We start from the raw sequence: 15948 nt of genomic DNA on the forward strand, positions 1-15948 counted from the left end.
GAGTAATTCTTCAGGGTGAGGTTGTTGAGCACAAAGTCAGGATATGACCATCTTATCTTGTCAGGTGTGGAGTCTGTTTGAGGCTGGGTATCAGCGGCCTTGACCCAGTCAGTCCTTAGGAACACCTTCCCTCTGCCCATAAATCATGCAAATGGCTACAGAGGATCAGTGGAGTGTTATTATCTGAGACAGGGACGCATGGACACATGGACATACTTCTGACCAGGTGTCTGGTTTTATCTGTGTCAGATAAGACCTGGGAGAGCAGGAGGGAGGACAAATACCTCACATTACAGAGGGCTCCTAACATAAGGAGTGGACATGGTTTATCTGTGATTTTAAGATAACTACAACCAGAGCCCACAAAAATGATACACCCAGAGCCATACCCACATTTTTAAGACTTTCTGTAGATTTTTTAAAACTCTCTACTGAGTTTACCTGTTCAAAAAACCCATTTTAAATTTAGCGTTTTAATGATTGTCTCAGATGCAAGTCTGCAAAAAAGAAAAAAAGTTCCCAAAGTTTGTGTCAGGAATTACATCCCCTTGCTTTTATCATTAGTGCCTGTTTCAGAGAGGTCATGTTACCTATTGCAAGTCTGGGTTCCTTCAAAACTCTACATTATCCACAAGTCCTTCCATTTTATATGCTTTTTTGAATGGGTGTGTATATGGTTGGTTGGTTGGTTGGTTGGTTGGTTGGTTGGTTGGTTGGTTGGTTGGTTGGTTGGTTGGTTGGTTGGTTGAATGGTTGGTTGGTTGGTTGGTTGGTTGGTTGGTTGGTTGGTTGGTTGAATGGTTGGTTGGTTGGTTGGTTGGTTTGTTGGTTGGTTTGTTGGTTGGTTGGTTGGTTGGTTGGTTGGTTGGTTGGTTGGTTGAATGGTTGGTTGGTTGGTTGGTTGAATGGTTGGTTGGTTGGTTGGTTGGTTGGTTGGTTGGTTGAATGGTTGGTTGGTTGGTTGGTTGGTTGGTTGAATGGTTGGTTGGTTGGTTGGTTGGTTGGTTGGTTGGTTGGTTGAATGGTTGGTTGGTTGGTTGAATGGTTGAATGGTTGGTTGGTTGGTTGAATGGTTGGTTGGTTGGTTAGTTGGTTGGTTGGTTGGTTGAATGGTTGGTTGAATGGTTAGTTGGTTGAATGGTTGGTTGAATGGTTAGTTGAATGGTTGGCTGCTTGAGGGATTCATTGATTGAATGATTGACTAACTCTAATGCTTTCCCACATGTAAGAAGTTTATAGTTCAAGTAAGCCAAAATGAATGTTGGCTCTCTTCAGTGTTCTGTTGCTTCAGGAGTTAGCCACAACCATTAGACCCTCAGACTTGGAGGAGGGGGAGTCCTGAGTATACAGAGCCCTCATGCGAGAGAGCCCCAGAACAAAGAAAAAAAAGTGTGCATGGGGCCAATCATTTTCTGTAACGTCCCCACAGCCGTCTATTTTGGCATTTAGGAAAGAGGCCATAAAACTCATATTGTGCATGACTGAGGCTAGTAAACTTCTTCTTGGGCTGTTAAAAATCCCCCAAATCCAATCCCAAAGTTAGAACAAAGCTTTATTATATAAAAGTGTATCTTTGGACAATGTTTATGTTATTTGTGTCCACATTATACATAGCAAACAGCGGTGCAGAAACAAAGCACATCACGATTATTTAGTGTCATTGTAGTAGGCAACTGTTCAACGTGAGCCCTGACGAACAGATATTAGCCTTATGGATCCCTGTCTTCATCATTACAGTGTAGTCTGAGTGTATACAGAGCAAATAAGGACTGTCCAGATGGAACTCTTTACACTTACTCTGATAGAGTTGCGGTTAACCACAGAGAGACAGACAGACGGACACCCTCATTCACCCCTGGTATCCTCAGCAGACTGACAGCCTGCTCCCTACCGGTGTGGCCAATGGAAAATACAGAACACCCACACCCTCTTTTTGACTGTTGGACCCATTGCTGAGTCAACTATGCAGCCCGCCCACGCATACGCATTCTATACACCTAATGATACGTCTCTATAGCAAGTCTTAGATTGTAATAACACATATGTTTTCATATTTTGGAGTGATGAAAGGATAAATAGACAGAAAGAACGGGCTACAAGTCTTAAGACCCTGTCAGCTTTTCAACAAGTGTCCCATTCTTTTTCAGAAAACTTTCTATCTGAGGACACAGAAACAAACACTGGCATTTGCCTACATGTTTTTGCCATGATAAATAAAAGACAAGATGACAGTGATATATCAGCAGCAATAGTACCAAGGCATCACTTATACTGCCGGGGTCACAGACCCTTGATGGCTGCAAAATATTCTCTTTTGGACATCAGACACAGTTTTCAATCATACTAACCCCTTTAGTACACTAAATTGCTGTTTGATACATATAGTGTGTCGCACAATAAAATGATAGTGTCCCAAATCACTGTAGCAGATGTGGATGTATCTACCAGTTGTGTGCTGCTTTGCTGCTGAGTTGGTGTTTTCAGTCTGGAACACATAAAACAGATAGCGAGGGTCTTGGGTTTCGACTCCAAGCTTCAAAGACAGAGTCATGCTGAAACCGAACGAGCAAAACTGGACCTCTGGGTCGCAGAGAGAGGCAGGTGCAGAACTTCGAAACGCCGGGCAGACCAACCGGAAGCAGGCATGTCACGAGCCAGAACCCCGGCCTGCTGGGAGGGCTGCTGTGTCTGTCTGAGAGTATGTCTCTTTTTCTACAAGTGTGTGTGTGTGTATGTGTTTGATGTAGCTGTGGAGAGGTTGCATAAGGACCAGCTGTTGTCCTAAATTCATCCATGTCAGATGTCATAGCATGAAGATGTGCAAGATAATGTCTTTATCAGAGGCGATACCAAGTTGAACAGCATATTAACTGACAACTTTCACTTAACCATGCATGTACACAGTTCTTTTTCTTTTCTGTCATCTGTCCATCTCTTCATTTCATTTCATCTCCCTCCTCCCTTTCCCTTACTGCTCTACGATGAAAAATGATGTTTTTTCAGGTGTCTCACAATGCGGATGCTGTCCCTGCTTGAATGGAAATTGCATTCATTCCTTCCCCTCTTTCTGCTATTCCAAGCTTCTCTCACCGCCTCTGATTTGCTTTCGACACTTGAGGCATGCATTTAGGGAAATAAACCGCTGGAGTGGAGAAGAGGAGGGGGTCGGCGATCTTCAGTTCAGTTTTAATTAGACCCAAGCTGAGCCTGGAAGAGCGATTTAGACCGTGTGGGGTCCTCCTTTCAGGACATTGACCTCTTGATTTTGTTCCACCATTGAAGAACCACTGGGTGTGGATTTAAGGGGGATCTGTTGGCAGAAAATTTATATCCAATATAATATCCAATATAAAATTTATAAGTATGTTTTTATTAGTGTATAAAACCTGAAAATAAGAAATGTAGAGTCAAAAAAAAAACATGCGGCAACCTCAGGTCTTGAGGAATGAAGCTGATACAGAAGTGCTAAAAGCTGCTGTTCCTCAAGTGTCCACTTGAGGCTGGCTCCAGTAGCACTGGAAGCTGCATACACACCCATTCTAAAAGCCCATCTTTACAGAAAAATAAACATGTTGAGCCAGAAATAGCGGTAGATATTAATGAAAAGTTTGGTTTGTGTGCTGATAAAGACCCACACCCCCTTCTGTGTGTTTCTTACTGCCTGCTGCTGACAAATTAAAGTGTATGATGATTAGCATGAACTTTGACCTTGGAGTAGACCAATACATCTCCCAGTGCTTCCTTCTGGATTCTGAGGCAGGAAAGGTTAACACAGCCCTGTCGTGCAGCCGAGATGCAGTTGAAAGATGTAGCCCCTGATGTAGCACACAGGTAATGTCATTAATGTCAATATAGAAATATTGTGATGAAAGTGATGATGAAAGTCTCCAAAGCATGGCATGCCTTGCCAGTATCTTAAATCTACATGTGAACAGAGCTCTGTTAAATTCTCTCTGCCCCTTTTCATTTATTCAAAATGTCAATAAAGTCAAATTAAGTTATCACCAAGATAAATGACTCCAGAGGCAAACGTTGGATTTATCCAGCAGTTTTTATGGCTTGGAGACTTTTTTAGTAAAGCCCCAAAAAAAGAGCTGTTGAATGAGAGCATCACTCAGTTTGGTGTGCTCAGTGTCTTTCATCACTCCCATCACAAGACCCAGACCTGCAGGATAACAGCATTACAAACACATCCATCACTCCTGTTTACCTGTTGGTGAGCCAATGCACAAGAACCCAACAGAGAGAGAGAGAGAGGGGGGCAGAATGAGTGAAACAGGAACTTTCACACAGCCAGTGAAGAAAATGAGGGAATATTATAAGGAGGAATCAAGTGATGAAGAAGGAGAGAGATGGCAAAGGGAGATGAGAGGAGCTGGTAGACAGATGTTGGTCTGTTTACTTCCAGGATATCGCTCTTCTCCAGATGTTTAGAAGCACACAGAGGAAAAGACAGAGGGAGAGGATGTGAGCGGTTGTAGGTTTGTTTGTGGTTGCCAGGTTGGACTCATCATGGTGTATTTTATGACTCGCACATTCAGAGTGATACGTGGACTGCAACCAGGAGTCAGTGGTAGGAATGCCCTGTCCTGAGATAACACAGGAAACAAACAGCAGGCCCAATCACATCCACTGATCCCCCTAAATCACCTCGAGAAAAACATAAAGTGAATAAAAGCAAAGTGGACAGGGTCAGTAATTAATAACAGATGTCCTAATACAGAAAAAAATGATTCAGTGTGTTTTTTTCTGCTCACACTTCCACATGTACCTCTAACCTCCGGCTATATATCCAGGTTTTGTGACCTGGGGGATTTTTCTGGCAGCGGCCTCTTTGTTTCTTGTCTAGCGTGTCAGGAGGAAGAAACTCAAACCGCAGGATTCAAGATTGCGGTTACATTTTTCAGAGAGAGATTAACTCCTGCGTAAGTACATCATCTGAATCTGAGGGAGCTGTAGGTGTATTTCAATGCTGCCACTGTCTGTCACTCCTATTGGGCAGAAACAGGGAGGAGGCAGGAAAAGTAAAAGGGAAAAATCAAGGGGAATGACAAGGGGAGGAAACAAGTTGAACTCGAAGTGGGGACTCAAATTTATTAGCTTCACAAACATGATAAGTCAATTTTATCCCCCTCCATCCTGAATCAAAGCCATATAAACTACAAAATCTACACACTTTTGGCAGGGCTTTAAAAACAGACCATAGCCGAGTACCAATGAGATGTTAGCTGTAACAAAACATAATGCAGTAACTTGATGAATGATTTCTTAAAAAGGAGAAGAGAATACCCCATTAAGCAACCCTATTTCCCTGTCATCTCTTCATTTTTTTTGCAGCTTTGAGCAAGTTATTTGTCTTTACACTTTTCTCATCCCAGTAGCACGTGTCTGCAAAGAGGACTGATAACAGACGCATGGTCCCATCACTGAGTAGCAGGAGTACATGATGCTCCTGAGATGCATTAACACAAGCAGCACTCTATCCAGCCTCCTTCCAAAAAAGTAAAGGAGGAAGAGAACAAAAAAACAGTGAGACAGGGAGCGTGGAAAGAAAGAGAGAGGAGGGGGAAGGCCTGGCATAAAGATTAGATTAGCACTTTAAAACATCTGTGAACTTGTCCGGCCCAAGCTACTGCTTCCCCACAGATTTGGGCCTGATCTCACATTTTCGTTCCTCCACTTCCCCTCCTCTGCTCTTCACCTCTCCTCTCTCAACCCTCATCCCCCTTCATGTGGTTTTCTGCTCTGTTTGTTCTGTCATTGGCTTTTTTACTTCCTGGGAAAGGTGGTATTCTTTTACTTTTTTATTTTTGTCTGCAAATGCTGCTTTTGTAGCTCGATGTTACTCTGACATAGAACAACTTTGACTGTGTATAAATATGGATAACGACCTCTATCACCTCCCATTGTAAAAAATGAAGCCAAAAACCACAAACTACACAGACATATTGCACTGGTGGCATATTTTGGAGTGAAGGCATACACAGAAGTAATCTGTGGTGGCTGGTGGAGCCATGGGATTGACGTCACGCCCTTGTTGCTAACTGAAACCCACAGCTTGGTTACTGATTAAAACTCAAAGATCCCTCAGGTGCATACCTTCCAAAGCAGAAAAGATACTTGTGTTGACTTGAAGCAGATACTCATGTGCTATAGAAAGTTCAATGGCTTTTGTGTCTGTATTCTCTACATTTTCATTTGCCGTTCCTCCTCTGCTTTGTTAATCTGGTGAAGAACTTTGCAGGAGCCACATTTGTCAACAAAGCTGTGAATCACAACATCCCAACCCCTCATCAAATAACCAGTAAATACTAAAAACAAAACACAAAATCTTCCTGGAAAAAGAAAATTGGATGCAGCTCCTGAATTGGGAGACGGCTAATGTTATTAACTTTCAATATTTTCTAAGATACGGTCTTAAGTTGAAGTCTGTTTTGGGATGTGACTGCTAAAAAGAACACAGGAAATCAATTATTGTGACCTGCAATGATTTCTTTCTGCTCTGAACAAATATCTGTTTCCTAATCAACAAGTTTAGTATCTAAAATTGACTTAACTGCAGCCTATTCACTTGTTAACAACTTGTTAGAGATGGTTTTTGTTTTTTTTGGCGTGCACTTAGCACTGGATTTGTCACATCATTATGCAGTAGTCAGACATGTTATCATTTCATGCATTTCTGTGAGAATGCTTGAGCCATAAAATTACAAATCACCCTTGTATCAAGACCAGATTGGTTGCAGTTTAAGTGTCTTAAGATGGAGCAATCTACTGCTAGTAGCATTAGCAATGTAGCTACAGCAGCACAGGCTGCAACAGGGCTTATTCAAAACAAGCTTATCTTAAGGCTTGGGTGTTTATTTGCCAGAATCAAAGAAGAGAAAAAAAAAAAAGATCACTTTTTTAGTAAAAGGATTTCTAGGTGTAATACTTGTGATTTTCATAGAAAAGGGTGATGGAAGTTAAGCCAAGAGTGACAAAAAAGAAAGCACAAAACCTAAATAGCACATCAGAAAGCCATCATTGTTAACACTACTTTGATTTTTTGAAAAATATGAATAAATCAGACGTAAATGCAAGCCTTCCTTGTTTGTTTTCAACAGATATGGGAAAGATGGCCATCTGAAACATGATCTAGAGCTTGATGATTAATTCACAGTATGAATACGATGTCAGCTCATTTGATCTTTCTTTGAAGCGCTGCAGCATCAACATTCCCACCTTCCCAGAGGATTGTTTGTTACGGGCTTGATAATGTGTGTTATATTAAACACCCTCTGCAAGTGAAGGTATGGGATGACTCCCTCACTCTGTTCACATCACTATTATGCATCCGCTGGGGATTCTGCATTAGCTTGGTTTGGAGGAAAAGGGTTTCCTCCATTCCTTCCCCCCTTTAGCTATGAGCTTGTTTCCAGCAGCGCTGGGCTGTAACTCCAATGGGAGGAAGGGTGGGAACAGTTTGAAGGCAAAGCGATGGAAAGACTGATATATACCCTCTAATCTCCACTGGTGGGCCGATGGAGACTCAATTAGTCTGTCTGAAAATGAAGAGATGAGCTGAGACTCATCAGGGAGTACTGGAATGTCTGTCTTTAGCCACAAAGTTTGGCGGGACACTTCACATTCGCAAATGAACTACACAATATGTCAAGACAGTTTTCCTTGAATGCATAAAAGTTTTCTGAAACATAACATTTTGTTCCCCAAAGAACACTGGGGATGGTTGACCAGTATCATGATAGTTGTACCTCTAGACTTTGTTCAGAAGTATCATAGTGTGTGGGTGAATTCTGTCTTCAGTCAGAGGCACACTGGTGCCAAATAGTGGAGAGAAGTTTGAATATCTTTCACATATTCTCTCCTCTCTATGGCCGGCACTACGTGACTTGTAAGCAGTGTGATCAGGCTACAGGAAAATGATGACATTACACAAATAAATTTAACAGCAGGCAAAGTTTTTCAAATAATGTCCTTGTTTAAAGTTAATAAAAAGGAACACCCATAATTAAAGATTACTGGATAAACAGACGTGTGTGCAGCTCTGTTGATAACCTCTGCAAGCAATTAGACTAAGTTAGCCAGTTAGCTGTGACCCAGCTACTTTGTGTGGATCTGGTGTTGGTTGCTTCGTTGCATTAAGTGGTAAAGTTATTTGCAAAGCAAGGGAGTCAGTTTACCAGTAATATCATCTCTTGAAGTATGAATTGATTTATATTAGAAACTTACAAAAGTATTTTTGCAACTATTATACGTTAGCCAACTGGCTAGCCGTCGCCGGCTATACAAGGCAAGGGAGAGATAGGCGCCAAACTGAATGTAGACCTCCAAATAAATCAAATGCCTGGACATGAGTTGAGTACTGGTTGTCCTTTGAGTTTAGCATACTGTTTATTTATGTTATCAATACCTTTGTTGGTCGGCTGTTGGAGAAGAAAAGCAGGACACTGAGAAATGCTCAAGCATCACATTCTTTTGACATTTGGGAAATTTGTAGTTCTTTTCTATAAGTATTAAATCTCATAAAACAACGACATAGATAGGGAATGTCTGTTTGTTAAGTTTTGTTATTTACAGAATGCTCAAATAACTAGGAGTCACCTAAAGTCAATGAAAGTTATCCCACACTTTCAACTACTATGCTGTTACTGTATTTAGCTAGCAAGCTACTGGGCATGATGCACTTTTTATTTCAGGTGGCGAAATCCAGATAAATCAGTAAGAAATGTAAAGCCAGCTGATCAAAGAATGAGGATCATTTTGGAGTGCTCACCTGCTGGGCTACAGCATAAAGGTTTGAAAGGCATAGCAACAGTAACCAAGAGGGGCGGAGCTCAGGAAACAACAGATGCCAGGTACAACTGCTGTTTGTGTCTGGCTGCTCTAAAAATAATGTTTTTGTTGAAACACTATCTTCTTCATGACTGGCTATAAAGCTCCTCTCATTTCTCTAACTGATGTGTTTCCCCTTTCTGTTTTTAATGTCTGCCTTATTCTGGCTGCACAGAAACACAACCTTTACTTTAATCCAAACTCCAGACTTTGTAGACAATTTCACCATCAACCAGATGTCCATCCCAGATCAGTGGTTTACTGGAAGCATGTACCCTTTTTAAACAAAAACAAGCCGCCACATGGCCCTGCAGATTCCCAAACTTAGTCTGAGTCAAGATCAGGTGTGTGTGAGTGTGTGTGGGGATACTATGTACCTCACATCTGGCAGGTTGTGACAACAGCTATTAGGAAGGAAGAGAGCAGAAGCCAGAAAGAGGCCATTTCCATGTGAGAGCTTGTGGGACATCAACTCAGTCTGTTGTAATACCAATGAACGCTATAGCAGGTGTCCATATAATACTTGTTAGGAAGATGTCTGGCAATAGAAATAGTTATGAAATTCTTCCTCATTTTGAAATAGCATTATATTTTTCTGGCTGAAGAAAAACATCCTGATTGTGGTTTGTTCACAGCATGGGAACACCAAAACCATGTGTTATAAACATCCCTCACACTCCATTTTGAATAATTTATTGAGGAAGTTGAACCAAAAGGCTCAGAAGGTTAACTCCATTAAATCACAGACAATAGTAACTAAAGCAGGAGGAAGTGAGAGTGTTTCCAGTATACAAACATGGGCAGTGTAAAGCATTTGAAAAATTGTAAAAGAAAAAAAGAAGAGGAAAACCAGGAACCGCAGCAGGCCGGGAATGCAAGTTATTCTCCAGCTAGTGTACAGCTATAAAATGCTGCTGTTAGTATTAATGTTCACAAAATGTGGTTACTTGTGCTGCAGCAATTTCTTTCAAACATATCAACAAGTGGGCCAATACATTTTCCAAACGGGCAATCATCACTTTTCTCTGTCCAGTGTCTCTACGTCCCCTCATACCTCTTCCAGTCTTGTTTAGGGCCAAACAGCACAATAACATAAATCACAGGTCTGGTTGTAGCCAGAATGAGAAAACCAAGCCTGAAGCTACCAGAGCATCTGCTCTTCCCTCTTAAGCACACAAACATACACAGACATGCATGCAAACAAACACAAGTCTGAGAACAGCCTTGAGCTGTCAACACATGGCCCTGAATCCTGCAACAGGTTATTTTTATATGTATTGACAAGTAGGGAGGGACAGACGTGAAGTAAAGTGTGGCCCAGATGGAAAAGGGAGGAGGGGATAAAATCACAGAAGAACAGGAAGAGTCAGACAGAGAAGAGGAAGCAAAATCCAACACTAACAAGAAGGAGATGAAGAAAAGTAGGAACATCTGAGATGATAAAGGAGCTACTCCAGGAAGAAGCTTCATATCACCAGATTAAATGGGGAAAAAATCCCAAATTGTGGAAGACTTCCATTGAGTTCAACCTTGAAGATAACTGTCCCAAATCTGTGCATTTGACTAATAGCAAGCTGTCTGGCCAAAGCTAATCTCTGTGGAAACAAAGAACCACTTCTGTTATTTCTGTTGGAGTATAAACTTACCCGGAAAGAAAAATGGTTTGCAGAAAGCTGTCGACTCAAAGTACAAAAAGATCTTAAATAAACACTGGATTTATTAGACCATGAATAATAAGTATGACCTTCACAGGTTTGTTATTTGCTTTTTAATATATGAATGGTGTATCTGGAAAAGATAGGTTATAAAGGTTATAAAATGGCTGTAGAGTCAGTACTCTTTTAGCTGTCCAACGGTAGATGTCCTGTAGGCTACACTACGTCTGGACAATATGACTGATATGCATAATAAGTCAGGGTTTAAGGGTTTTTCATTTCTGGTAACACAAGAATACTCTGACATGTCACATTTGTTTGTAGCGCAGGAATGTAACGCATTACTATCTAATGGTAGTAATCTTGCAACGTACTGAGTTACCTTTATAAGTAACGCTCTCAATCACTGAATACATTAGTAACTAGCAAACAATTAACCAATCGTTTATGCTACCTTTAGGGAATTCAATAGAAGTTTTGTTTTCAGTCGTCTGAAAGTGTAACTGAAGTGAGCCATCAGCCATCTCTTTTTCTCTTTTCCCATCACAGGAGGGATCATTTTTCTTGAAGTACATGCAGAAGAAAAAAATCTCCTTTCATTTTTTTCTCATCTCTGGCCTTAATATTGTTATGTAGTCTGGAGACTTGTCACTGACTTATGTTTAGGGACAGACTACAGCTTCCTGAGTGACACCCTGGGAACACTTTCTGTCAAAGAGTCAGAGAAATTCTAGGAAAGGTCCAGCTGTGAAATAGAGTAATATGCTAAGTTTATTAGCAACCACACCGTGCTGGCTGTTCAGTAAAGAGGTAGTTATTGTCTGGGAAAAGGCTACTGCAACAACATCTTCTGTAACAGAATCCAGAAACCAGTGATATTAAATGGACAGTAACCTCAATGGCAGTGGTCCATCTCGCTCTTTCTTCCTTCTATTTCCATCCCCATCGCTCCCTGTGAGGCGGGAACGTAACTGCTCAGAGAGGGAGGATGAGGACTCTGTGCCAGGACTGCCACTTCCTACATGGTGGTTCTCAGGGAAGCGTGAGGGCTGGGAACAGGAAGCTCCCCAAAACACATCACAGACAGACGGAAATGAATATTTAAAGAAATGAAGTGTGTGAATGTCTCAGTGTGTGCATGTATGGGAGGAGAGAGAGAAAGGACAGGAAGAGAATTAGATTGAAAAAAAGGACTTACACAGTGGAGAATAATGTGAGAGAGAGCCAAAACAAGTTATGGTTGAAAAGAAAGAGGGACAGAAAGGGAAGAGAGAAAAACAGATGGGGGAATTAAGAGCTGGGAGTTTTGCACAGGTGGGATGGACGGATGGGTGGCTGGGTGGATGATGGAAAATCTCTTTGTCCTTCAGTCTTCTAATGACGTGGCGGTGGATATGTGGTGGTCTTCTTCTGGTCAATCCCCACACACAGGTGCTTAGTGCCAGATCAAATCCTACCCTGATTTTATATCTCCCTAAGTCCTCCCTGTGTTTTCATTATGTTTGAAAGGGAAATGCTTTTTATTGGAAAAACCGGTGACATGTGGTACAGACATATGGTATCCATCACAGCTGGTGGACGATCTGCGGAGGATAAAAGATGCGTGGGATGATGCAAAAGATGAGGAAGGTGGAGAGAAAGGGGAGAGACTCTACACTGCTCCAAACTACAAACTATCCCAAAATAGTAAGCATGGGTGGGATCAGACTTCATCTAAAAATCAATACTTTAATAAATCAGGATTTACATGGACACGAGTCAGCTATTGAGCACTTTAACATGAGGTGCAGAAATCAAACTGATCAACAGGGTCCAGACAAAACACAGAGGAGGAATTGAATACTAAAGAGACTGTACATTTAAAAGAAACCTGTAAAACTTGTCTGACTCAAACTGGTGAAGCCCCACAATGCCCCACGCTTCTGCTGGTTATTATAGTAGACTTGAGATAGTTTGAACCACAAACAACAACTAATCAGTGTCCCATAAGGGAGTGATGTGCTGTGATTTGATAACAAGCATGAGGCTTTAAGTGTTGAAAAGTACACAGCTGGGCTGTTATACAACATGACCTTGAGTATGATGTACAAACAGTGGGATGATGCACAAAGTTACATTTCCCAGTGATGTTGTTCACTATATCAGCACTCATGGAATTACTGTTGTCCAATCAGATAACTTGGTTGAAAATAACCAACTCACTGCAAAAAACTCTAATCTTATCAAGTGTATTTGTTAAATTATTTGCCTGTTTTCAGCTTGAAATGACATACGCTTGGTTGGATCTGAGTTTTTGCAGTGTATGTTGTTGCTGAAACATCCACATACCAATGCACAATTTTGAGTCTCTCCCCACCTTCGCTATTCCCATCCCATCTTTATTGCAGTTCATTAGTCCACTAGATGCCTTTAGACTTTCTCTCATTTCACCATTTCCTGAATGCCCCACGTAACCACTCACAACCACTCACCTGCTCCTACTTCTCCGACCGGCCTCCAGATATCTATTAAATGAATGTTCAATTCCCTTGCAGAGTTCAAATAAGTTGATTTGTTGGGTGGGGTCTGAATTGGTCTGTACCTGTATTTACCTGTCTGTCTGTCTGTGCATAGCTGTTAGTTTTGCAACAATAAACACCTATATAATACTGCGGTCTGCATTTGGATTCTTCCCTCTGCAGTCTCATAGTCAACCTGGACACTATGTTGTTGGGGGGTTACATTTCTGACCAATTTTCCAAAACAATAGTAAGACTACTATAATTCTCAGGGGTAATTAAGACAATGAGGGCCAAAAACATCAACATGGATAGTGAAAAAGAAAACAGCAGCCCGAATGGGTTAACATCTGACTGAAATGTTTCCTCAAACCTCAAGTGTCATAGGGATTCTCCAGCTTTTCACATCACAGTGGTGCGTTGGTGGATCTGGAGGTTTGTGAAAGGAGAGAGTTGGCCTGCACATCAGTATCCTGGAGTTGGGTGACTACACTGTCGGTGTACTCAGTCATTAAAGCCCCTCTGAGGAACTTTCTGTTTTTGCTGAATTGTGCACCCCTTTGTGGACAAAGTGGCCCCTCTTCCATCTTTGCTGATTTTGTGCTAGATGTGTTGAGGGTTGTGTTTATTGACAAAAATATGTTCCTGCTTTTTTTTGGTCAGCAGTCTTATTTGCATTTGTAGGTCATGAAGAGGCACTGTTGTTGATTTCAATCTGTTCCATAACGAGTGAAAACTCCTCACAAGAGTTTTAATGACGAAATGTAGAATCTGAAAAATGTAGACACTAAATGTGTCATGATGGCAGCCACTGAGTAAACCACTTGGGGCTCAATTTTGGAGACACAATAAATTGTATAAAGATGGCGCCACAGTCAGCAGCTGTTTCATCTGGGTTACCCTAATTTAAGACAAGAAACAGCAGAATACAGCTAGCTAGACTTTACCCAAAGTTACCCATGGGTCTCCTTACACCTATCACAACAAGGTTCTCCCCAAGAGGTAAAACCATGCAATTGAAGCTGAAAATAAAGCAAACAAAAACATATGACATACTTGGAATTTAACTATGCCACCTTTCTCTTGAAGATGTTTCATCTTTATTTCAAGGAAGTGCTCGGGCTGTTGCAGAAAAGCCTCAAAGGCGTTCAGTAGACAACAGACTTTAAGCACCAGAAGATCTAGGACCTCAGGATACCAAGCTGCACTGTGGGTGTCCATCAGGTTTCATTATTAAAGTGAATCCTCTCAGGGAATGACTCACACTCCAAGTACTGTGTGGACTTCCTCTCACATTTAAAGTCTCTTAATTAACTTCAGATTACACAAGGGGCAAGATGCATTTGACACCTTTTCTCTGCTGTCAAGGCACCATATGAGGCTAATGTTGCTGTCATTGTCAAATTTATGAGCAAAGGGAAATTGGTTGGTGAAGAATGGGCTATTACCCGTTGAAAGAGGTGAACAGTTGAGATGAAACATTTCTCAAGATTTGGTTATTTTCAGTGAGGTAATGGCTCTTTGAAAGCAGCCAGTAATTCAAATGGGTCCACCAATCTTTCCACGTGAAAGCATGTCTCATACTGTTTGAGTGTGTCTGCATGGCTGAAGGAAGTTATTGACCTCTGAGTTTGTTTCATGCATAAGACAAATTGCCTTCTGTAGATCAGGTAAAATCTCCTGTAGTCTCCATTAAGCTGAAGAAAGGGGAAAAACTAGCAGTGAAAGTAACAGCACTAACCTCCTTAAAGCCACATCTTCAGATTTATAACTGCTCAGGGAAAAGAGAGAGCAGCTTCTTGGTGTCGGATAAAGACAGCGAGACACTGCCTTCATTGCTAACTTGGCCATGTGTCTGATGCAAGACCCACTTGTTGATTAATAATGAAATTATCATGATTTTGCACTGCACATATGAAAGAAATCTCATTTGGGGCTTTGATGTCTGGTTTTGCCTTCAACCTGTGAGTTTGATCGTATTCTTGGATCAGTTTGTCGCTTCCTGCGCTCCCTCTTTCATCTCCTGTCCTCACTCGGCAGCAGACTGCAAACTTCAATGTTAGTAGCTACTGTTGCTAATAAATACAGAGGGCCTTCAACCTTTATCCAGACTAAGGCTCCCAGGAGAATGGCACAAAAAACAAATGGCTTGTTTCAACGATGACAACTCGCATGATGAAAAACTACAGCTTACAATGTCTCCGCTGAGTACAAATAAATTGTGTTAGAAAAGTGGCTGAATGGCATGCTCTGGCTTTATACTTTACTTACTTGAAAGTCAAGCTGCGGCACAGACATGCACCAGGAGTCGCACAGTGACAGCTTGTGAGTCCCGTCCTGTCCTCCTTGTGTCGGGAGGATGCTGAGAGGTTGAACTGAATCACATCCAATCTGGCCAAGGACGACCTGCTGGGAAGGTCCCTGCTTAATTTGTCTTCCCGCTGCTCTGTAATTGGCCCTTTGCCATATTTTAAAGTGAATCCAAACAGTCAAAATGTCTCCCCTCCATCCTTCACTGTTAGTACAGGGAGAAATGGTACAAAGGACAAAGCTGTTAGACTTAGAAATTTGGCAGTAAGGATATTGAGTGTGAACTGGGAACTAGTAATTTCATTCACACAAACAGAAACTGACAAAACATGTTAAAAACAGGTGGCCAAAGTCGCGTTCGGTGAGGTGTTCAAATATTTACTTCCTTCTCAACAAAGGGAGGTCTTCATGGAGGTCTTCTTTGTCCACTCTGCATTATTTACATGTGTTGCTGGAAGTTTGTGCAGTAGAAATGATTTGAAGCAGGCCTGTGCATGCGTAATGCAAACTGAAGCAAATTATATCGAAGACAGTTTATCTGAAATCTATAAAGTTTGATGTTACACATCACACTCCGGTTTAGAATCTGCATATTTACTCCTTTGAGAAATGTGTTACACCATTCATTATTAAAGTCATCTTGACTTGGCCTA

This window comes from Notolabrus celidotus, chromosome 14, assembly GCF_009762535.1.
Source record: "Notolabrus celidotus isolate fNotCel1 chromosome 14, fNotCel1.pri, whole genome shotgun sequence".
NCBI lineage: Eukaryota > Metazoa > Chordata > Actinopteri > Labriformes > Labridae > Notolabrus > Notolabrus celidotus.